The 26,189-nt window shown below is 35.1% G+C and overlaps 1 long non-coding RNA gene across 2 annotated transcripts in view; it reads left to right on the top strand.

Annotated features, from left to right (window-relative positions):
• LOC111925840 (uncharacterized) overlaps positions 1 to 26,189 on the top strand; it is a 70,089-nt gene that overhangs the window by 25,924 nt on the left and 17,976 nt on the right. The window contains exon 1 of one of the 2 annotated variants that reach the window (XR_015282891.1): positions 23,390 to 23,503. The exons of the other annotated variant lie outside the window; for it this stretch is intronic. This is a non-coding gene — a long non-coding RNA (uncharacterized LOC111925840). Of the gene's footprint in view, positions 1 to 23,389; positions 23,504 to 26,189 lie in introns of those variants that run through there. 2 annotated transcript variants of the gene reach the window in all.

Raw genomic sequence — 26,189 nt, forward strand, 5'->3', positions numbered from 1 at the left:
TGCAATTCATGGACAATAACTTCTTCCAACCTATCATTCAGTATTTGTCATATATGATTCATTCCCCTAATAGAAAGCTTAATTTTCCCAATGAGACCTGACAGTTTTCTTGAACTAGTTTCACAGATGATATATCTGCCATGAGTATAGATTGATGTGTCTCAGGTGGCATTACAGATACCATTTTCTGTTGATCTGAGAAAGAAAGATAGAAACAAGATCACAACTTTATGAAATGTTCATAGATTTTTTTGGCAGAAAATGAAAGAAATTTCAAACTGACCTTTGACGAAAAGAGATAACACTTCAGAGCATCTAGCCCAGTAAACAAACTGACACTTTTGCAATAATACATACACTGTGCAGACTGAAAGATTGCTTGATATCTAAATTGATTGTCTGACAATAATATGTCAAGGTGTTGTTCATAAGAATGCAGTTCATTCTGTCCACGGGTTTTATAAAGGATATTTCAGAATTTTAAGAATAAAATTTGTAATGGGTAGATACTTGAGTATCAATACACCATTGGGCTGTTGCACATGCAAATAACTGATCTCCATTTAGAGATCAGATGTGAGTGGCTAAAGTAAATAATTTTTTTAAAAAAGGAAAAGCATAATCATGTTATTATTAAAGTGAATATTATGAAAAAATTATTTCATTTCTCTCTTGTTGAATATGATTGCTATGTATGTTAATAGGGCTTTTCCCCCACACAAAAAAAAAAATAAAAAGCAAGCACATACTACAGTGTAAGAAATGTAGGATGAAGGAAAAAAAAGAAACTATTGATGTGCATTCACTAATGTTTTAACAGGTCTAGTTCTTTGCTGAATTTTGTTTGCACTCAGAATCTACCATTTGCAATGGTGAGCATCTAACTAAGCCTTGTGCTAAAACACTTATCTGAAAGGTTCCTTTGAATGAGATCTTTTAAAATTTATTTCCTTACAAACAGGGAAAATTATTACCTATCTATAAGATGAAAGATAATATAGATATTATGCAGATGTAGATCATCAGACTTTCATGTGCAAAATTTAAGCTAGAAACTCCAGCTCTATACAATTATATTCCTTCAAGTGAAGAAGTTCCATTGTAGTGCTGAGGTTGAATGCATTCAAAATATTTTAATTATAGATGATGCATTGTTTACAAACATTAAAAAAATATGCTCATTCTTGAAAGAAAGAGAAATGCTTGGCTTCTCCTGTAAAGCAAGTTGTTCTGGACATTAGCACTCTTCAGAACCAGGATAAATTCAAAACAACAAAATATTATATAATGATCACCTTGTGCATGGTCTGTAAGCTAAAATGGTAGTTTACCTCAATGAATACTTTAGCTCCAGAGTGTCTTGTGAAAAATCATACTTTGGCATTCTGCCATATTTCTTTTCTTCATTCATCATGAAAGCCACATTTTAAATCAGATATTATCCAACACCAGAAGAGTTCGATGAGAGCAATAACAATTACTAAAACCTCACAAACTACAACCTATAGAGCAGGGCTGTTCAGTCTGTTAAAAAATGGATGGAGACAAAACTGTCTACAATTGTATAAAGTGATATAATGAAGTGAACTAACATCAATTATCTCTCCAGTCAACATGGAAAGATGTTGAAAAAAGGAGTGGACTTAATTTATAGAAGGGGCAACTGGGGTAAATAAAACTTTTGATCAGGTATGGCTACTGGAAATAATTTCCAGGAAAAAGTGCAGTTTCACCATCCCCACAGATTTAAGGTCTAGGTAAGTCATTATTCTTTTCAGGTTTGTTTAGCAATACCTAAATTAATCCTATCATGTTTCACTCCCTATCAGGGAGTAAAAGAGTGGTTCTGAAAACCAAAGAAATTTGTGATTGCTGAATTGTAAACTGCATTATTGTTGAAACAATTCCTTTATGTTAATATTATCCCTGTTTTATGACATCTGATAACTTTGTGACTGGATGCGTGAAGGTACTCATTAATTTTACTGATATATGTACAAATTTCAACCTTTTCTTCTCTGGAACAGATACACCTTATTTGACTTCTATAGCTTAAAAAATACTTACATATATATCTCTAATATGCCAGGTTTTTATAGCTTCCAGCAGGACATTAAAATGTATAAATTTGGCTAGAGTTTCAAACAGATTTGACCTCTTTACCTTAGTATTCATGCATTTCTAAAATTTGCTCAGGATACATTAATTATCTTATCCACCTGAGATTTATGTACTTTAGATAAAGCCTTTAATTTCCTGTGAGAAAACAGAAGCAAAATCAATAACTATTTCTAGTTCCTGTGCTTACCTGGAAAGAACCATTACTTAATAAACAGAAAAGATAGCCCAGCATTTTATCCTGTGATGAAATGATAAGTCTATGTTGTATATCTTTCTGAGACTATCACATCTTTGAATGAAACTAATGTAAATTCACTGTTAGGACAACAAAGGTAAAGTTTGAGACTAAACAGACTGAGTATTGTGAGAGTTATACCTGCATTCAAGACGTTCTCTTTTCATTTAGCTATACAACATTTTAAGCTAATTGTCACAAATTTCTATGAATTTAAGTTTGTATCCTTAGATATGGGCTCATTATTTTCTGGATGTCATTAAGAGTATTCTGATTTTCTATGCTTCATCTAAGCACAAACTTAATAGCAAATGAGAATTAAAATAATATAATAAATATTACACTGTTTTAAACTTTCTGAGTTAATTTCACAGAAACCAATAGAACATTTTTCTTTTATGCTGGATATTTTATCTGTTTATTACTTTTCCATTACTGTGATTGATTAATTTTAAATGTGATTGTCTACACTTGTCCTTTTAAATATTTTCTTCTAGATACTAAACAGCATTAAACCTTCTGAAAATAATCCCTGTTTTCCTATCAAAAAAACTTTACTAGGATTTGGTAGAGACTAAAGCTCACTAAAATTCTTCTTTTCTTTTTTCTTTTGATTTTGACAAATATCACACTAGGATCTAATATTGGATTCTTTAAAGCAGCTGGAATCAGAGTTGCAGAAGTTTTAATGGTGCAGAAAACAGAAATGTCCATTTGAACTTATGATGTGGAATACAACCATAAGGTTGTGAAAGGATCAGCCACTGTGTAAGGATTTCCTTTGAAAACTAATTTTAATGTCTGGAATTCTCTTTAGTTTTTGTGTGGAGCAATTTGAAGTATAAATGTTACACCACCACCAATACTTATGGGTTTGGTACTGTATATTCTGGATTGTCCATGTCATGTTCAAGATATAATATATTTGTTACATTCCTTTTTGTCAATTTATTGTATAGTGAACTCCAGGGCTACGGCTTAATCAGTATGACAAAGCCACTAATGTTTTTGTGTGTCAGTGACACGTGTATTACAATTTTTGTGGCTTAGTAAAAGGAGTGACAAGTGTGTGTGAGGGTACACCAGCCATGAAAGGGGAAGAACAAATGCAATCATAGATTAAAGGAAGTCCTTGGAAGCCTTTGGAAAGAATATTTGTACTAGTGGCACTTGAAAGAGATGATTTAATGTACAAAACTAAAAGAATGATCAGTGACTGGAAACCATTTCTTACAAGAATGCATACTACCTGACATGGAACTAGCTTGGTTTTGATTAAACAGAAATACTGTTTGATGTCAAGACCTGTCTTAATGAGAACACCGAAAACCAAATAGTAAAATACTAAACTAATAGCTCTAAAACATTTGTAAGTGTCATAAATGAAGAAAAACAAGACAGTAAATTGTAAAAGAAAGCAATGTGCTAGCCTGTCTAGAATCTCTGATATAGTAAAAGCTTGGCTTTTTTTAAATTTTTTTTTAATTTTTAATTTTATTTTTTTTTTATTCATCTCAGGTATTACACTTATAAGAACACTGTTTTGAAAAATATATATTAAAAGATTTTTTTTTTAATATTTATTGAATTCACTGTACACAACTCTGTAAAGATTCAGCTAATGCAACATTCATTTTCTTTATACTTTTTGCTGTCATTATAATAATGACAGTTTTTACTGTAAGGTAACAGAGTACCCCACACAGTAATTTGTACTTCTGAAGTTTGTCATGCTTGGTTTTATAAATGACAGCTTCCTCTCAGAAGTACTATTAATTCAGGACATGTTTAACTCTCTGAAACCTCTAATTTTGAGTTTAATCAGACTTTGCAGCAAACCTGAGTGGCCACATCATTCCCAGAGCTCTCTTGGAAAATATATATGTAGAATGTTACAGCAGGCAAATACAGTAGTATTTGTGAGATAAGATGTACATTAATGAAATAAAAAATATTTTTTCTACTCACTCTAAGCAGATCTTTAGTGGAAACTAAAAGATAAACCCATCCAGTGGTGTTCCTGGCAAGATGCAAACATAACTACGGAGAATAATTTACTTGAGCATACAGGTAGATCTGTGCTTGTTACTTCACCTGTGAAAGATGATGAACATCCTACAGAAACTCAGCAAAATATGCACATGGTGTAATGAAGCATACCTGTATTGGATAACCAAATAAGTCATGTTCTTAATTCAAAATGAAAATTCACCTAGAAATGTAAATTTAGTCCCTTCTTCACTGGCTGTTTATTTGTGAATTCAGTTGATACTCTCCATTTAAATACTCTCCATTTAAAAGTAATCCTTTCTCATTTAATTTAGTACCACCAACCTGTATGTTTTTTGCATTTTATCTAAGATCACATATTTGTCCAGGGATGGGTATTGAAATGTTGAAAAGCATGTGAGGTCAATGCACTATATTTATAGAATGCTTTGTTAATGTTCATTCTAAAAGATGTGGAAAACTGACATCAAAGAACATTAATTTTGATCTGATATTTATTAGCTAATATTTTGCTAATAGATTAACATTACCTAATATTTATTTTGGTCTAATATTTATTAGGCAAAGTATGCTGACCCATTGTCCCTGCAAACAGAAAAAAAAAAGCAAAGAGAAAAGTGGTAAAGTGACATGAAACTCAAATGTAATCTTTCAACCACCAGTTTCTGAAATAGAAGGAATTGCTGGACAACTGAGTAGGAAATAAAAATATCTAATTTTAGTTGAAAATAAACCATAAACACTTTAGGTAAGACTAGTGAACCATACTGTCAAATCCTTCCTCAGACTAGAGCTTTCATTGGTGCCTGTTTTCTATTTTAAATATGTCTTTTATAAACTCATCCACTTGTTGGACAGTGTGGTATATTTATTTACTTATTTTAGGTAACAAGCAATTTCCATGGTATGGCACTATGTTACACTGAGGGATAAAAATATCAAGAACTCTATGATTTTTTCTTCAAACTTCTAATTCCCACTGTGTTTTACACAGCAGAAACTTTCCCTGACAACTCAAAAGTTTTATGGGTTCCAAGGACAAAATTTTGTCATTAGATTAACGCTGAATCTAATTAACATCAGTTAAATCTGCTGCAGCTGTATAGAGATTGCCTCCTAATGTGATGAGCGATGAGCAGCTCAGTAATGTCACATAACTTTCTTCCTGATCCATGCCAAAGTAGTAAATATCCAGAAAGAGATATTCCAAATTTGGGGGGGGGTGATATTCCTAATTGGGGGTGAGGGGGGAAGGCTGAGCACTTCTAAAGGATGCCATGGCCAAACCATGAAAGGTGCAAACTGGTAAAACTTGTCCCTTGCAGGTAAGATGCATTCCAAGCAATGTACAGAGATGGTTATTTGAAGTGTTTGCAGTTCAGCAGTAAACTGTGCTGCCCAGAGTAACCACTGGCAGCACCTCATTTCAGAGGAAATTTGTTATTCATATTCTTCTTCTTAATCTGTCTTGATTACTGCCTTGAGTGTTCAGCTGATATCGATAAAAAGGGGAACAGTCAGACAAACCATTAAAATTAAAGGAGCCAGGGAAGGGAGAGCCATGTATCTCCAAAGGCCACAGCACTGGCCTGGAGCCGGGGGCTGTGTGGTCACCTTGCCCTTCAGCACAGAGCAGGAGGCTACGGACTGCAAGGTGGAAATAGCACTGCCCTCTCCTCCTTGGGCTCTGTGAGATCCTGTCAAGGACAAGGTTACATGGTCAGGCAGAACTGTCACTGAAAAGGAAAAAGGAGGTGTTTAAAGGTCCCCTCCAAACCAAAACATTCTGTGATTCTCTGGCTGTTTATATTTGGTTGTGTCAGAATACCTGTGAGGATACAGCTCTTTGCCTGATGTTGGTGGAGCATTGAGATAATTTCTAGTGCTTCCTTTTCTGTAAAGTTGCCCTGGAATTGCAGGGCACATAAAATAACTCCCTACAAACCCTTTCCTAGCTACTTTACATACTTTACAGATCCTTTTAATAAACTTCTGAATTAATTCTGTTTAATAGACTATATTACGCAGAGGGTAGAAGACTGAGAGCATATTTTCGTACTCTTAGGAGAAAGAAACACCATGAACCTTTCTCTCAAAGACTTCATTGTGGGAAACTATCAATATTTGAAACACAAGATCTTCTACCCTAGGTCCTCTCTGGACACTTAAGAACCATCACTGGAAAGTTTCTTGCCAGAATGACACATTTATAATGCAGTAGTAGCCCTCCCTTGAGGCAAAGGTGGCAAAACCTAACTAGACTAGATGTCAATTCATCCATTCAAGTGTACATGAATCACTCAGATTCTGAAAAGAAGTAAAAAGGATCTTCTAGTTCTTTTTTTTGCTTCTTACTGCAAAAAAAAGGAGCACCTAATATTTAATCCTATTGAAATGATTTATAGTGAAAACCTGGTTGATTTCTACCTGGGAAACACAAATTATTGCTACAAAATGTGTACCATGTCAATAAGGAAAACTAGTTTATTAGGGTAACCCTCATTAGGGTTATTCAACTCAAAAGGAAAATAGTAATTATACCAATTTTGTGCACTTCCTTTGAAAGCTATAATAGTAAATGGTAGGTAGAAGAAAAGGAAAAAAGAAAAATCCAAGAGGCAGTACAACATGACAGAGTGATATGTACAAAGGGAGGAAAAATAATATAACAATGAAGTAACTATTGTGATAGATAAGGAATCAGCCTAATTTTTTTCCATTTTCAATTTTTCTTTAAATCTAAATAGTGATAGTTGTTACAAATGCTTAAAGACTGAAAACTTGTCAGTAGGTCATGTATAGCACCATCACTGATATCAAAGAAGGCTCTATATATGTGTCAGAGCACCCATGTAATCCAAAAATGCAACTTGTTAAATTTATTAGATTACAAATCTTTAAAATGTATCAAGAGAAAAGAACTCTGATTTTAAGAGGGAAATGAAGGGGGAAAAAAGCCCCAGCATCCTGCATACTTAAAAGGAAAATAAAATATTTTGAGAAGATTTGTCTCTAATATGACTGCAGATTTTTCATGTTAATCAACACACAGCCTAGAACATTTTCTTTTTGAGACCAAACTGCTCCCTTTGTCAAATTACCGAAGAGCCAGTGACTAAACCTAGTTGAATCTTTGTTTGAATCATTACAGTCTCATCTCAAAAACTCAAACAAATGCAACAAAAAGATCCTTTCAAATTTAGGTGCTAGAGTGGCACATTTAAAAAAATAAAAATATTTCTTTTAACATAATAAAACTAAAGAGAGGAGGCTTGTTAGTTGATCCATGCTTAGGTCTGTTAGGCCAAAAACCCCCCAGACACCTACAAAACACTAAGGCATGTTCTTGCTAAACCCAGAGCCAGAGTCCAAAGAATAAATGCATGAGCTGCAGAAGCAAAGGATAACAACAAAAAACAGAGGACTTTTAGTCCATCTACAATGACTGTAGTCATTGTGATACACATTTTGTTTTCTGCTCTGTGTTAGCATGGGTTCTTCACTTATCTGGGAAACACAGTTTGGTTTATCTCATTGTTTGGAGCTCTAATTGTGAAGAAATAACTATCTCCTTCAGTCTGAGCACAGCCTAAGCTATGCTATATATGAATTAGAATCTATTTGCCTTAATTTACTGTACACTCTTTCTTTCTCACATGTGACAGAAAAAGCTGAAAAATTGAGTCACATCCTTGCTTTTGTGGGTAGAATGCTGTAAATAAGTGTATGTGAGAAAATAAAGGTTAGAGACATATTTTAATAACAGGGTCATTGCAGAGGCATTGTTCTTTAGGAAAGGGGTTAAAGTACAGAGAAATCAGTTTTGTTTGATATTTTCATGGCAAAGACACTTAAACATAGTTGATATTACGTTAACAACTTTATCCTTTAGAAACAAACAAGGAAAGCAAACCCCCAAAAAGCAATGTTTAGCACAAAAAGGGTGTGGAATAAAGTCTCAGGGAATATCAATCACATTATAAGAATCTTTCCTATTTTGCAACCAGAAACTTGGTCAACAGAGCTGTGAAGGAGTTACTCATCTCATACAAAAGAAATTGCATTTGTCTCTATTTAATAAAACATTAAATTGAAACATTACATGCAATGGGAATGGTCTGGGATCTCACTCCCTGTGATGCTAAGGTTATTGAACTAGATGACCAAACAATAAAAAGGAAGTCCTTGCCTCAAAGAAGCTAAATCTACATTTTAAAAAAATGGGAAACAAGCTGATGGAGCATGAAAATACAGAATTAATGAGGAGGCTAAGAAGAGACTGCTTCATGAATTAATGTGCAAAATAGATCCCACTCATCAGGGATAAGGAGTAACTTCTTGATACTGATTGCACATATAACTATTACCCAACATAAAGGTACACAGAAAATAAAAAACAAAACCTGTCCATAACTGTCCATTATTTTCCATAACTGAGCAATAAAGCTCTTCATTGTCACACCAACAAAGCATCTAAGCACAACTGACAAGGGTGAAACCAAAAGAAAGATACTATAAAGGTTAGAGGAAAAGAGGAAGATCTAATGAGCAGTCCCTTTCACTGCTTGCAGTAAATGCAAATACCCTTAATAACATTGTTTGGAGTTTCAGGAAGGGAGGCTAAGGGTAAGCACAAATGAGTACTGGAATTTATATGAACTGCAACACTAAGCCTGTAATTTTGTGAGAGGCTTTCTGGGGGCAGGGAAATAGGTTGTTTCTCATTGTCCCACACAGTGAACTGCTTGCAAACATTAGGTTACAGAGTAAAAAGCTATAGGGCAGCCTGATCCATGGTGTTGCCTCTGAGATTCCAGATATTCCTCTTTAAAAGATAGAGAAATGGAACTATTTCAATAGAGGGTCTCAGGATTTTCTGTTGACGAGATGAGCTGTGAAAGCATGGAGGTCTTGAGAGTCCCAGTTAGATGCCAGGCAAACACTTTTCAGGCCTCTTACCATGAACTTGACAGTCACAGGGAATATATAATATATATAATATAATATTATATTATAATACTGAGTAAGTTGATAATGCCTAGGGAAGCAAGGAAGTGATATTTTTAATCCCACTCATAAAAGTTTAAAGTCTCTTTTGAGTTTATTTTTTTTAGTTCTGACTTCTTGTAGTCATTTCTTCATTACACGCTTTTGTACAACTTATTTTGCTGTGATTTAATTCACAATTGCTAATACATCAAGTAAATTTTCCTTTAAGAATGTTTCCTTTTGGTGAGCTGCCCTAGAAATAGGGCTCCTCTGATGTCCAATCATGTATGCAGTGTTCATTTCTATCATGAAATACATGAGATCTCTAATTTCAGCTTTGATGCATGACTGTAAAAGTGCTAAGATTTAACAGCCTTGAGGTGATGTTGAGTTCATTATAGGAAGCTGGCAGCACTTCTTCCACCAGATAAAAGAAATTTAATTACTGTCATCTACAGGAGACAGTTGTGTTGACTTTGAATGTTCTGATTTCTTTTATAATCTAGCTATTTATAATTTCTGTGCTGTGCATTTTCCCTGAAAGGCTCTGACACTTCAGACAAGGTTTTCAGCAGGAAATCATGATAACAAAAATATCTTTCCTTTATTTTCTTATCAGAAGAACAAACATGAATCTGATGGTTGAAAGGTTTCTGAAGCCTAATAGCAGAATTTCAAAGGTCTTCCTATTTGAGACTTTGCAGCCAAATTCCTGAAGCATTCCCTCTTTCCTGACTTTTGGCTGATGTAGAGGAAAATCACCAGCTATATAAAATGTTGCTTATCCTATATATAAAACATGCAGCATCTTTTGTCAGAGTGAGGTTGCATCATAAATGGATTTCAAATTTTGGGATGACATATTCAATAAATTTTTAAACAGACTTTTCTTGGTTATGTCTAAGAAGAATACTGTAGTCTGTCTCATGGAAAGACGAAAACATGTATAGACAAGGTCTGGCTGGCCTTGTTGAACATGTTTTTAACCCTTGAATCTCAGGAATAAAGCCAGCTGTTGAAAGCTCAGCCAAAGAACATCTCCAGGTGCTGGTATTGAGAAAGAAGAACTGTATCATAATTTTCTTGCAAGCCAGGGAGTAGGGAAAAAGAACTTAAGCACTCATTTGGGGATGTGTGTATACATTTGCTTTATGTAGCATCTTTGGGGATCTTAAAGCACTCTTTGGCCCTCAATTCAGCACAGGCTGCACATGTTTTGAACAGAAATGGATATAAGTAATTCCTTGGTTTTAAATATGCTGCTTTTCTGAAATGGGCTTTTTGAGTGTAATGTGAATATTGAACAGACTAAAGTTATCTCTAATTTGTTGATTAAATTTCTATCTCTAACAATATAGGTAGAATTTTAACAAAACCAGTTCTACAAGCAATGGGAATGGCATGCATACCACCAGTCTTCCTGTTCTACCAAAAAGCCTGTTGTGGCTCTGTGCATAATCTGGGTTGAAAGTTTGAAGGAAGTGAACTTGGGGGATGGTAGACAGGAATTGTTGAAAGACTGCTGATTTGGCATATGTCTTGAACTTTTGAAAAGGCTTTGATGTGATGTCATTGCCTGAAATGTATTAACATTTGATCCATGTCAGAGCTTTTGGAGATAGAATGAAACTAGACAGTGATATGAAATTGAGAAGTACATTTTAGATGGAAGAGTAAGTCACTGTCTGTAAGAAGAGCAGATATCACAAAACAAATATCCTGGAGTTAGTGATGAAAGAAGAGAATGCAAAATGTGAACCAAGAGGGTTGCCAGATGTAATAAACTTATGGATGGAGAAGCAAAACCACTTTTGAATGAAGTCCAGTAAAAAAGTAAGAGATACTTAGTGTAAGGGCTTGGATAAGGTAAGAAAGACTAGAATGGAAAATGGAATGGGATGGAATAGAAATAGGAATAGGAATAGGAATAGAATATTAAAGTTGGAAGCAATCATTGAGTCCAACTGCCTGACCACTCTGTGGATGACCAGAAGTTAAAATACATTATTACAGGCATTGTCCACATGTCTCTTAAATAGTAACAGGCTTGAGGCATCGATTACCTCTTGTAAGAATACCCTATATCCTGTTGATATAGAAATAATCCCTAATATCTAGTCTACACCCACACCCCCCATGCAGCTTTGAACCATTCCCATGAATCCTGACACTGGATACCAGGGAGAAGAGCTGAGCACCTTTTTCTCCACATCCCCTCCCTAGGTACCATAGAGAACAATGAGGTCAGACCTCAGCTTACTTTTCTCCAAACCAGACAACCACCTAGAGAAAATGGTCTAGGGCCATTCAGCTTGGAAACAGGCAGGAGACAGTATTGTAAAGGAATCAGTTCATTAAGTTCATGGTTAAATTACACGGGAAATATTTTCACTAACCATAACTCAAGATTTAAAGGAGAGAGAGTAGATTTACAATATATAAAAAACTGGTTTTTTATACAATGTTCCTTTATTATGAAATCCAATGCTACAAGATGTTACTGATGAAAGGATACAATTATTTTGTCAATTGCTATTAAGCAAAAATGTATAAATGTAACCTCTGACTCCAGAATCCCTAGACTTGGAGACCAGCAGACAGAAATCAGAATCTGGCCCTGTGCTTTAATTTTCCTCCATCAAAATATCTAGTCTGTTGTAGAACACGAGTTATTGGGATAACTAAATTGTAATAGGATTCAAATTTTCAAGCTCCTGAGAAAAAAAAATCTTTGGTGCATGAAAACTGAGGAGGTGTTTGATGTTAGTGTGAATTGGAAGACTCTTAAAGTAAAACTATAATCATTATTGGGAAAGCCAGACAGGAAATACAGGTAGAACATTCAAAACCTTATCTCAAAAAAAAAAAAAGAAAATTAATTATGTGCACTATTCAAATGAAAGGAATACAAAGCAGAGGATTTCCATCATGCTGTATGTCCCATTATGTTTCTATTCATTTCCAAGTACATTACATTCTGTCCTTTTGTCACTTGTTACATCTTTATCTGTAATTGTTTTTCTGTTTCAGGGGATTTGTAGGGTTTTTTCTCTGTCTGATTGATGGCTCCTTTACTTCACACTCTGTCTCTTCCACATTGTTTTATCCTTTCATCTCTCTGTTTCTTTTCTCTCCTCATTTAAATAATCCATCAAACAATGGTATTACATGTGACTGAATTTTTAAGTTTGATCTGAAATATTTTTATCTGATTTTAGCTCATGTAGATGCAGTCACCTTTGCACTGTTATTTGACTAACTTGCTTCCTGACAAATATTATAAGAGATCTATTCCTCTTACATTTCTTATACACATATTTCTGTGTTTGGGATTTTTTTCTCAAGTTCACCATTTACTTTTTGAAATAATTACTGAAAAAAAATGTTCTAATTATATAGATTACTATGCATTAAAAAAATCTTTATATTTCAACTTAGAACAGGTTTTTCAAAAAAGTAATTTTGTACCCACAGATTCTCATTACAGTGGTTTAATTTTACTGGGTACCTACCCTGTAATTGTATTCAAGAGAAGTAAATCTAGACTGCAATTTTTTCTGTAGAAAAGGGTCTTGATGGTTCCTTTTGGGGAGGAGTAGAAAAGAAAACAAAGTAGTGCAAGGTGTGAGTAGTTTTGCTCAAACTATCCCCCAAGGTAAAATAGAAACAACTTAATTTGCATGAAAAAGCTCAGAGTAAGCCTCTGAAATTCAAAATGATTGACAAATTTTAGATGTATTTGTCTGAGGAAATGAAGGAGAGTACATCTGTGAATTACTACAATGAAGTTCATTTTCTCTGTGTTTGTTCCAAAGACTCTAGAATATGCACTGTATACTGCTGAAATCTCATACCTAGTTAAAGAGTAGATTATACCAATGACTTCTTTTATTTCTCAATTAGATGGACACACAAGTTTCATCCATCAATTTCATAATAAATATTATGTTATTTTATGTTTTGTTATAACAAAGAAAGATCCTTAGGGCCTCTAAGGCATGAGATAACAACCAAAGAGGCTGTGACTGCACAAAACTAAAAATCAGAGTGTAATTTAGCATGAGGTTAGGCCCAAAATCAGTAGGGTGATTCCAAATTTTTAAAGAAGTGTACAAACTTTCCATGGAATATATTTAGCTTGGTCTAGTGACTGCACATTCCTTAGCTGGGGAACGGAATGGTATCTTCTTATGATCACAAACTTAGTATCTACATTGATTCCAAAAGCCTTTTGGCTCTGTGTAACTCAATTCTTGCATTTGTAGTTGTAACAACTGGATGCCCTAAGAAGGTCATATTGTGCCTGATTTTTTCATATGCTGTAGCTGACACAGAGAATTAACCATTTATGTATTTTTTTATTTGAAAGAAAAATCATCATGTAGTAAAGTGACAAATTCCTACCAAGAAGTACTTTTTGTGTGCTACCCCAATATTTAAGCAACAAAACCCATTATCAGCCACTCACATAAAAGTGATCCTGGATCTTGGTATCTCAGCAGAGAGCAGAAGATGTAATGATAATCTGACAAAGGCAGACTTGGATTGTGTGAACCTTTAGAAAAAGGAATGTTCAGGAAGTCTGGATCTGTAACATCTGTTAACCTACTCAGGACTGCTACAGAACTAAGAGTTCCCAAATGAATTCAAAATGAATAATTTGCATATTGCATTGTTGAGAAGCATGTGGGAAATCTAAGGCATCACTTACAAATTCTTTCCATATGTTCATTTTAAAATGATATTATCTTACCCAGTCACACAAGTCTGTCTCAGTATACAGTAAGCAAATGCTACTAGTTAACTGTAAACTGACCTACCCTCATGTTTATTTTTTTGTCCTGAATAAGCAAGCCTCAGTCCTTAGCAGACAGAAATCAATCCAGGTCTATCACAGTATTCTGGACAATCTTACCTCCAAGGAGTGCTATAGCAGAGAATTCAATAGAAAATTACACAAATAATAAAAAAAGAGGATTGACACTGACATTTCAACATCTTATGACAGATGAGGAAGAACTCTTAACAAGGGAATACTCCAGGATAGAGCTGATAAAGATTATTCTACCAAGGAGGCTGTGCAGCTCAATAGTAAAGTTGGTAAGAGAGAGAGGCTGAGGGTTCATCATGTATCCTTGGAAAGAAGCAGCATTGTCCAAGAACTCCATCTTTGCATATACAGAATTAGATTATTTAATCTGTCAAAATTTATCATTTAAGAATTAAGAGAAAATGTGTACATATATATATATATATGTATGTATGTATGTATGTATGTTTGTTCATATCCTATAAATTTTGAGCTGAATAAAAATGTTTTCTTCTGAAGATGACAGGTTTTATCACTTTAATCAGACATTGACAATACCCAGAGATAGAGATGAGGATGCCAATTTATGTTACTCATGTTAACTTGCCTGAAAGTATCATTACACCTTTGAGAAAGGAGCAACTTGACCTTGAGCTGTTGCATTTGAACTGAATCTGAGTGATGAAAAGAATTCAGAAGAACCTTACAGCTCATGCTCACCCCATAATTACAGTATTGCATCCTGCAATACCTTTCCAGACCAGAACAGTCCTTTTGATTTTTTTGTTAGATATGATGTAATTCTTGGATTCATTTTGGGAATCTTGAACTATTTGTCCTTGTTCTGCATATGATAAGAGAGCATGTCATGTTCTAGTTATTTTGTGAGGTTTGCAGCTAAAGCTTAGAAAATAAATGTGGTGTGAACTAGAAATACTGGACAAAACCTTGAAATGTATGAACAAACTTTATTCAGAATGGTCAGAAAAGTTCAAAAAGTGATGCCCTAGAGTAACAACTATGAAATCTTTTCTATCATTTATAAAACTGGTCCAGCTCTCTGAAAATCCCTTGAGTTTTAAGGTAATTTTTTGTACTGAATCGGTTTGCATATTACTAGTTATAAAACTAGAAACCGTATTATCAACCGTGAAACTATATAATTAGTTTCTTTATGGACCTGCATTTTTTGCTAGATAAAATAAAAACTGTCACCAAATGCAGATGCCATTATGAATATGACAGGTCATTTATGGAAAAAAGCTTGTGTAGAATAACATTTGATAATTTGTTGGAAACATTAGCATATAGATGGCTATGGAATGTGTGAAATATTATCAGAAGAATTCTAATCTAAATTGCTGCAATGTCCAAATAGGATTTAGTGTTTTGTTACTTTAATGCTCATAGCAATTCAGACTTAAACAATTTATAGACACAGCATTCAGCTGTGAATAGAACCATGCATTCTTCCTCCGTGCTAAAATATTGAAAGCTGTTGAGTTGCGAGCATAGATTATTGTTATTATACAAAGATATGTGATCAAATGTTCAGAAATGACAAATAACCCTGAGGAGAAATTATTATTTTTTGCTCCAATACATTTGTACAGCAGAGGAAACTTTTTTCCTAATCATATTTTCTAATCATGTTTGACTAAAACTAGTAGGAGTGCTTTTACAGTTCCTGCATGCAGAAGATTAGGTCAATATTTCTTGAAAAGGAAGAATTTTTCTGTAACTATGCACCATTAAGGATTATATTAAATAGAAAAAAACCCCAAGCCCTACTTACCTGCAGAGCCACTGTCTGTGAGGGGGACTGAAAATACAACAGATGATGAAATTACATGTGTAAATGGAATGGTTTCAGGCAGACTACCTTGACCTGTGGATAAAAGTGATTCATTGAAATGGGGATCAAAAATTTCCCAAGACTGAAATCCAAGACTGTTCACAACCCAATAAAGTAAAGAAGCAATAAAAAGTCAGAATTCTCTTCCTGACTGCTCAGGGAACACACTACTGACCATCCTTCCTGTACTCCACTGCTTGCATGGTCTGTGCAGTTCTCAACTTTGAAATCACTACTAGTAGTCCTTTGTCAGATCAGAGGTAACGCTGAGTTTCTCACAAAGATGCTTGACATTCTTTCCAAGAACTTCCACAGGAGCATTTGTAACAAAACCAATACTCTTTACAGCTGCCTGTGCATAAAATAATTTAATACCTTAGTTCAAACTCAACATGGGAATGTAAATTCCTTTGCCCAAATGCAAATGTCTTTCACTAAATAGCAAACTTGAAAAATCTCAGACTGCATGGAAGCTTTAAAAATTATCAACTTCACTTCTGCCTGTTAAATAAGTTTCTCTATCTCCTTCAAATTTATGATTTCTAATTGGAATTTCTCTTGATGAGTTTATTTGGGTTCTGTGTATTACTATTCAATACTAATATACTTGTACTCCTTGAGTTTTGAGGACTTTTTTTATTTTTTCCAATGTCTACAAAGATGTAGGGAATATCATTTTCTGCAGTTAAGCACATCTTAAAAGAGCTCCAGACTAAATATGAAGAAAGCAGATTCCTTCCAGTTCATTTAAAAGAAAGCCTTCTTTAATCATGCCTTCAGTAATGGGAAATAAGGATTAGTTCCTCCATAAATTAAGTAATTTTACATAATTTTTGCATGTAAGTGGGTCAGAAAACACATGTAACTTCTATGATGAGCAGGATCTAGTTCTGAGCTGATTTGGGGGAGAAATTAAGTTTTTAATTATGAATGTAATTTACTGTGACTGTGTAATATCAACTTCCGATGTTTTTTTAGATTAAAAATTAATAAAACAGTGAATTTTTTTTCTATTCATTTTCCTTATTTAAGATAGGAAAACTATTTTATGGAATAAAGAGTGATGAAGGATACAGCCTCTTAGATTTCTTTGTTTAGATTTTTATTTTTAAGAAGGTGGTTAATTAGTGAATTAATCCTTGCATAAGAAAAAAACAAATCATAATCAAACTTTGAGGCACGCAACTCAGTTGAAATTGGTATTTGTGCTCCTGGAAAAACACCTACATAGATTGCAGCTGGAAAAGCTTTCAGTCCATTCAAAATCCAAACTGATTTATGGATACTTCTATAATTAATTAGGACCCCAAAATTGCTCATTCTGAAAATACTGGGCCACATTGCTTGTTCTCAATGCATGGGCCTATCTTCTTGACTGCAATTTACTAATACCTCAAACAAAGCAACACCATGTGGTTTTGGGAAAGCAAGAATCTTCTCTAGAGGTTCTGTTGGCTTCCCTGCAGCAGCTGTAATGTCTTAAACTGTGTCCTTCTCTACCAGGTAACCTAAAGGAACACAGGATGATAAAACCATTATTAATTTGAATGGTATGGCGTGCTCTCCAAATTCCAGACATCTCATGACGAATCGGTACTATATTGGGAATAGGGGGAATAAGATAGCTAGATATAAGGAATTGTGAAGATGAACCAAGACCTTCTGTCCTCAAAGCAAGCATAAAAATGTAAAATGAGACCACTTCATTCCTCTCTGAATAGGTCAACTAACTGCACTGGTTAACTGTTAAAATGAGTGTAAAGTGACTTCTCTTTCAAATTTTCCAATGCAAGAGTAACACAGAGTCATTTGACTTGATTATCTGCTGTATTAATTGATGTTTTGAGCATTTGAATGTGTTGATTTATTGATTCAATTTAAATTGTGACTTTGATTATCATAGTTATGGGCATCACCCTCTGCCACTTTTAATTAATTCTCTAAAACTGAAGTATATCAAATTGAGAATGTGTTTGTTTAGTTTTAGTAGAGGAATGAACAAGCAAATATAATAACCATAAAAAAACATGAGTTTGTATTTTCTCCATCAAAGTGTACTCAAGGGCAAAGACATTAATTTGTTTGCAAGTTGCTTAATTCACTTTCAAATATTAAATCACTGATATTTTGATTTGGTCAATAGAAATATGAGTGGAATATGTTTCTTTAAAGGTTATTTTATGTATATGAAATATTAGATATACAGATATTTTATGATGTGTTCTTTTACCATTTTAAAGAAGCCTGGTTTTGGATAAAAGTATTTTTTTATATAAAATTAACATTTTTATAAATTTTCTTAATTCTGATCAACAGAAACTAAAATGAAGTTATCTTTGGGAAAAAAACTCTGAAATTTCTTCTAAAACTTGCAGAAATATTGGCACCAGATTTGAAAATCACCATTTTCATAATTTGAGTTTCTCACAGAAAATAATTCACTGCACTCAGTGATGTAGTGAGTCTCAGGAAACAGAAGCTGGACTTTCAAGCCTGCTCAAAACAGTATTTTCATCCAGTATTATTGCTCTTCTACTTTGGCCTCTATTGTTAATAAGGATGTTACCCCCCCATTTCATCTTCACAGAGCATGGCCCTGATCCTCAAGAAAAGGTCTGTGTTTACTCCAATTATTTTTAAATAAATTAAAATAAATTTAAAATTTATTTTGCCAGAATAAATTGCCATAATAAAAGAATCTTTCTAACTAGGATATCACAACTGTGAGTGGCTTTGGGTGCCAGAGGATCTACTCTGTGTCCTTCCCCTGTTGCTCTTCTGAGACGTGAGGGTCATGTGAGGAACAAGAACCCAAGACCTCAGAGTGCCTCAGGTTTGCATCCTGATCTCATACAAGACCACACTAAGCACAACCTGGCAGACTTCTTTATCTTTTTTAATTTACTCAAATATTCATTTAAACTCAGCTGAAACAGATAAAATAGTACATCCTATCTCAAAATATCTCAGTGCTCTTCAACATCGCCATTAACCACCCAGATGCAGGACTGGAAGAGATACTAAGCGAGACAGACTGGGAGAAGTTGTTGACTCCCTTAAGGACAGGGAGAGACCTGTCAAAGAGGCTTAGGCAAGCTGGAGGGCTGGGCAAACATCAGCAGTATGAATCTCAACAAGGGAAAATGCTGGATTCTGCACCTGGGCTGGGGCAGCCCTGGATGTGTGCATAGACTGGGGAGTGAGATGCTGGAAAGCAGTGCCCCAGAAAGGGACCTGGAGGTCCTGGTTGATGGCAAGTTGAACATGAGCCAGCAGTGCCCTGGCAGCCAGAGAAGGGCCAGCCCTGTCCTGGGGGCATCAGGCCCAGCATGGCCAGCTGGGCAAGGGAGGGGATTGTCCTGCTCTGCTCTGCACTGGGGCAGCCTCACCTTGAGCAGTTTTGAGTGAGCTTACCTGTGTACAGTTTTGGTTGCTGCAATATAAGACAAATTTTAAGTTATTAGACAGTGTCCAAAGGAGAATCATGAGGATGGTGAAGGGTCTGGAGGGGAAGCATATGAGGAGTAGCTGAGAGCACTTGGTCTGCTCAGCCTGGAGAAGAAGGGACAGAGAGAGAACCCTCATTGCAGTTGCTTGTGAGGGGAAGGGGCAGGCGCTGATCTCTTCTCTGTGGTGGCCAGTGATAGGACCTGAGGGAATGGCCTGAAGTTGTGGAGGTTTGGGATGGATATCAGAAAAAGGTTTTTCACCCAGAGGGTGCTTGGGTACTGGAACAGGCTCCCCAGGGAAGTGGTCACAGCACCAAGCCTGAGAGAGCTCAAGAAGTGCTTGGACAATGCTCTCAGGCACATGAGGTGACTCTCGGGGTGTCCTGTGCAGGGCTGAGTGTTGGACTCAGTGATTCTTGTGGATCCCTTTCAACTCAACATATCCTGTAATTCTGTGATTCTCTTTTCTTTCCATTCATTTATATTATTGTATTATGCAGTGCTAAAGTACCAATTAACTCACAGAAAACTTCCAGGTTCTCATGATTATTAATCTCTGCTTTTCAAAGGGCTAACTGAGTTACTGTTGTGTAAACCTAGAATATTATTCATGAGGCTCTGGCTAAAATGGCACTTCTTTCAGTTTCCAACAAGATCAACTATATCCTTAATGAACAGGAGAAAATGAGAAATAAATCCAACAGAGGATTTTGATACTGAATTTGAAAATACTACAGTCTATCAGTCTTGGCAAGAAAATTGCATACAAAGAGAGAAATAGTGTTTGAATTAATCATGTTGAAAAGAAAGAATGAGATGTGTCCTGGTTGCATGAGAACATTAGGAATATTTCAGTGTTCAGCTTTGCTATGCAAACCTCACAAATATCACTAGGTACACCATTCCTACTTAATAGCATATAATATCAGATAAGCATAACTGATTATTATGACAGCGAAAAATTTTCAATTTCTGTCACTGCTTGCTTTCTATCCTCAAATAAAATCTCATTGATTTTTTTTTCAGTTTCCCTTGGATCCTCTAGTATATCTAGAATATTATGCAACAATTCTGAGATGAAAAATGAAAACAAAATAATTCCCTTCATTTTAAAGGGTATATGTTTTTCATTACATTCTTTCTATTGAGCCTGTCTTACCTGGGAGATGGTGAAATTCATGATACAGTAGGAAAATCTGCTTTTTTCTCAAATTCCTTTTCATAGTAAAAGTGAATCTGCCTCCACAATAACCATTTTTCCAGCAGATGCACCATACCTTAACACTAGATTTGTTCACTGCTGTTAGTACTCACCAGTAAAAAGACCAGAGGTTTTTGCATCAAGTAGCAACCAGGCTGGGAGGATCACTGGTGTTCAGTGCTACCCTCAGAGTTAAATCCTTGCCACTGAGGTCAGATATTCAAAGCTGGGTAGGACTGAGTGCCCCTGCAGCAGAGGTTTCTGACCCCTCACCCTGCCAGACAGGAACTCCTTCCGGAGACCTGAAGCTTCCATAGTCTCTGCACCGGCTGAATTGCATTTTTCTGTGCCTCCATGAGAACTTTAGCACTAAGCATCTGATATTTCTGCAGAAACAGAGAAAACTTGACCTGATCCTTCAGTTTCTTGAATGCCTTTTTTACCATACTAAGAGTCAGCAGCAGTTGGCTATTCTACATTCCACTCAAAACACGTTAACACCTCCATCACTTCGTGTTAATCATCTTCTCTCTGTACTACAGCAATCACAGCCCCTTTCTGTTAGTCACTGTGCATTTTTTTCAAGGCCTATTTACTTGAAAGATCTTGCCACCCAAGCATAAATTCAGAAATGGATACAAAGAGGATGGGGGAGTCATGAGGAAACAATGAAATTATTATAATATGAGGAAAGAAAAATACTTATGTCAAAAGCAGCCATTAAGCTGAGCAACTAATTTGAAAACTGCAATCATAAAATCGGCACAAGATGGGGGATCATACCTGCAAGGTTCTGCATGCTGGTTTGTCTGAGAGTGTTGCTAAATCTATATTCCCATCCCTCTGTAGATGTTAATTTATTTTAAAATTAAATTAGGTTTTCATAATTTTAAAGAGATGAAAGAAACTGAAGAAAATAAAACACTTAGAAAGCACTTCAGTCAGTTGTTGCTGAATCTGCACCGTTCATAGAAAACTAAATTTGGAGCCAAAAATTTCATTCTATTGGCAGAGTTATTCTGGCCATGGACATGACCACACAATATAGTCTTGCATGTCACTCAGATTTGTCATCTAGAGCACAGAAATTACTCGTATCTGATTTGCCAAACCACCAGTGAAGGTTTGTTCTTGGAAATGCACAGTGAATTTATATAAAACAAAGAATTAAGTAGATGTGAACTAAATGCAGGAGACAACATAGTTGCAGAGCTGTCACCTACTCTGTGGTGCTCACAGCTTCCTAAGAAGCTGTTTGTTTTTTAATGGTCTTTGCATCTATGCTTAGGTAGAGCAAGTTAGTAAGACATTCTTAAGAAGAGAAAGAAAAAGAAAACTTCTGTATTGGGTGATTTTAGTTCCAGCTAATTTGTGTAATATTGCTACATCATTTGTATCCAATTCAGTGACAAGCCCATAAAGGGACTTTATCACACTCTGTGCCTGCAACCAATTAAGGGGAAAAGAGCCTTTGTTCAGCCACTCATCTGAGTGTTATCAAAATGATCCTTCTGGGCCCCATTTAAAAGTCTAAGTACCTCTGACAGTTGGAAGTGTAGTGCATGTAAATAATTGAAAATATAAATATCTCTAAACAAATGAAATTGCTAGTAATCTGGTAGCTTGCCAATAAACTCTTGCTCAGTGAATTCACTGAGTTAAGAACAAAAGAAGAGATGTTGTAATCAGACAGCATATGGTGAAGTTATGTTTAAAGTTTCCAAGTTGTGTTATGTTTACTGACTTCTTTTTAAATGGTGTGCTATGGAAACAGAGGGTATATAATTCTGGTTTTGGTAGAAAACAGATGTTCCAGGCAGCAGGAAAATAAAGGAATATTCTTCAGGTGCCTGACTTTATGTTTTTCTTTGTATTTTTATGCCCAAAAATAATATCTCAGGTGCTGAATCTAGGACTTTCAGTAATTTACTGAAAGAAGTAATTTTCTTTCAAGAGATCACAGCTCTTGTTTAAAATAATCCAAGGAACTTAATGAATTAAACATTTTGCAGCTGTAGACTCTCAATTTTTGTTTCCTTGTACTATAAGTAGTAATAATATCTTTATATGCAGTAATATTTGATGTACAAATATATCTGTTTATTTATTCATCAGAAACAGAGCTGAATTAAAGTCAAACAGGCAAGGAAAGTACTTTGCACAACATTTATGAGATTGTCACTTGGTCTAGAGTGATAGTTTATAGGTCCAAACATTTTTTTCTGTGTACCATTTGGAAACATCTGTGGATTTTAGTATTCAAAGATGTGAAAATTCACTTCCACTTAAAATGCTTTACATTTCAGGTGCTTAAGCAGCACCTTAAATAATTAATTTCCCTTTAAATTTGAATGGATTTTTTTCAAATTTTTTTCTGTGAAATTTAAATAAACACACTATTAGTCTCAGGAAATAAAGAAAACCTGACCACATTCACCTATCACTTCCATTTTGTGTGTCTTTGATTAGAAATAGTGCTTGCATATAAGCAATAAGATTTACAACATTGCATCAAATCCTGGTCACCTACAAATGACTGTACTGGATGAGAAAAACCACCTACCATTATCCTATCCCCAGCCATAGCATTAGACTAGGGAAAAGAACAACAGAGCACACATTTTTGGTGTCTCCCTCTCAGCCTCTGCCTGTTTTATGCTGAGAGGGATGGGTTCATGAGACTGAGGGTGGATTGTCATTTACTTCTCCTCATCTGATCTCTCTTCCAATAACTTTTACAGTATCCTGTGAATCCACTTCCTCAAAATCTTCTGGAAAGTATTTCCATGGGAGCAATAATCTCTGCAATGCCCTGGCTCTTCTACTGATAGAGGTAATGAACAGCTTCTAACCCTGCAGTCTGTGTCCCCCATAATTCTACTGATCTCTCTCGTATCCTCTCTACATCAGCTCTGTCTGGGCTGCAGCAGACTCACAAGTGAGTCTTGCCTCACACAGAAACTGTTTCCTACTTTTGGTCATTCTCATCAGCTTTCTCTGAATCTCTTATGTGTCTTTTATTAGGATGAGGGGATCAGAATGGCAAGATGGAGGGAATAAATAAATTAATTTATTCCTATGGCATGAATGATCTGGTTTTTTTTTCCAGAAACTACAGGACAGAACCTCAAATGTCCATCCAAAGTGCTAGCAGCACATTTCCACATTTCATTATTTTGTATAAAACTGATTTCCACCTCTTATTTGACTACCTAATCAAAATATTTCATAAAGTATTTTGTAATTCTTCACAACCTGCCCTGATCTCATTACCCTGAATAATTACAAATTACCAGTACACTTTCTTCCCTCACTTTCCACCCTGTTTTACAGATCATTATAATGTAACATTTCTCTATACTTCCTCTACCTAAGGTGATATGGTGATTTAGGATGGAACAGATTCCCAGACCAGTACTTTTCCAAATCACCTGTCACACAAAACAATCTCCCATCACCACTTGCTGTCTGTTCTCCTAGTAATTGTTGTTTGTTTCTGGATTAAGTCAGCACATGACAAGGAAATATAATTAGTAGACTGATCAAGAGGAGCCTTCATCCTGGGCTGTAGTGATGAATGACTTTCCAATTGCAAATTCTTGCAAATTTTGATTCATTATGTATTTGATACATTATACTCACATTTACAAGTCTGAGAATCTTGGAAACAAATTAATGAAATAAAAAAAAAGTCTGCCTTTAGAATTTCAGTAAGACAATTGTGATTTCTATTATTGTGGAAATGGTAATTAGTCACATTACATCTTTTGATCCTTGGACCAATTCTGGTGTCATCAGTTGAGACAAAATAATATTTCTTTGAAAACCTATAAAAGAGTATGTGCTGGAAGAGCTGTTGTTAACCATTATTAACTGCCTGTCCTAAATTAATCTGGCCAATGTTCATATTTAATTCTTTGCTTCACAGGATTCTTCAGACAGCTGATTAGATAATTTTTTTGGCTCTTTTGGTGTCAGTATGACCAGATGTTATTTTTTCTGTTTGCTTATTTTGTGCTGCTTTTATTAAATGAATTGTTTTCTGTCTTGTCTGTTGGTTTTGACAAACATGGTCACCAGTATAAGGGCCAAATTCAGGTTCTGGTTTTTTTTTAAATGAAGATCATCATACTTTTTTGGATTTCTGTGTATGATAGAGTTAGGTAAAAAGTTTAATCAAACTACAATTAAAATAGAAACATTGGAAAAAAAATCTCTGAGGTAAAGAGGTCTATAAATGTAGCCTTTCAAAGGGACTTTGCAGGGTTTCTGACTTTTGTTCTGCTACTGCTTTTACTGTTTTTGCAATGTTATGATGCATTTTAGCTAATGATTAATTTTTTTTTTTTAACTCTCTAAATATATAATACTCAAATTGTCAGGAATATAATAAGGAGAAAACCCCCTATTTAAAAAATAAATTGGGGAAATAGTTCCTCCTTGATATTTTGACACTGGAGGAGGACACTAGTTTTATCTGTCATGAAATAATAACTCCAGAGGTCACATCAGATGTGAAAGAATATAAAAGAATTCAGTGTGACTTATCCGTCTCATTCCTCCAGAAGCTGAGCAAATCCATAGGTCAAGATTTTCAAAGCAGGGTTACAAAGGTCTATTTCTGATACATGTATATATATATGTATGCTGAATAAAGGTCTTGGACCTGGTGTCCTAACTCCAAAATCCCACAGAGTTACTGAACAGAGGCAGAGGTTCCAAGCAGACCACACACAGCAGTGAAGTCTCACTGACCTGCTTTTCAGAAGATTATTGGTTCAGAAGTTCCCACTGAAACTGACAGGGCTTGCTGAAAGCTTGGCACTTCTGACAGTACCACTTTCTGTGAGCCCAGCAACAAGTCAGGACTTACATGAAAGATCTGATAACACATTCCCCTATGCAAAGAGAGGATGTGGGAATTGCTGATTGCATTTAGAACATCTTTACAGATGTTTCAGAATTATTCGTCCATATTGCATACAATTTTCATTTAGTGTGTTAACTCTTAAAACTGGATTATTCTCTTCATTTCTGTCAAACAGTATTTTCATTCTCCTAATCTAAATTGAACTGTGTGATGCAGCAAAGTACATTTCCTCAATGATAACTCCAGACTTACATAATTTTCTCACATCCCGAAGTCTAATATGAAGGATACAGCATGAAGCATATAGATGGGAAAGCAAAATTAAGATAAAAATGTCATTACTTTACTTCTGGGGAAAATGTAATTGCTAGGCTTGAGGCTAATTTGAATATTATTTGAGAAACTGGATGACTGTGTGCAGAGCTCTGCAGGACATGACAAATATACTTGTAATTCTCTTCCCTTTCAAAAAGGTAAAAGGAGTTGGCCTTATGAAAATGAAAGGCATCTGGGGTTCATTTACATTCTTTTTATATGGTTCTCCACCTGACCATGTTGAAAATAACAACTTTTATCCCCTGGAAAAAAAAATATACTTTAATTTAAGTTTCATGGGAAAAGGAAGTTTTGATGATGTTCAAGACAGAAA

Source organism: Cyanistes caeruleus, chromosome 2 (genome assembly GCF_971803275.1).
Source record: "Cyanistes caeruleus chromosome 2, bCyaCae1.hap1.1, whole genome shotgun sequence".
NCBI classification, from domain to species: domain Eukaryota; kingdom Metazoa; phylum Chordata; class Aves; order Passeriformes; family Paridae; genus Cyanistes; species Cyanistes caeruleus.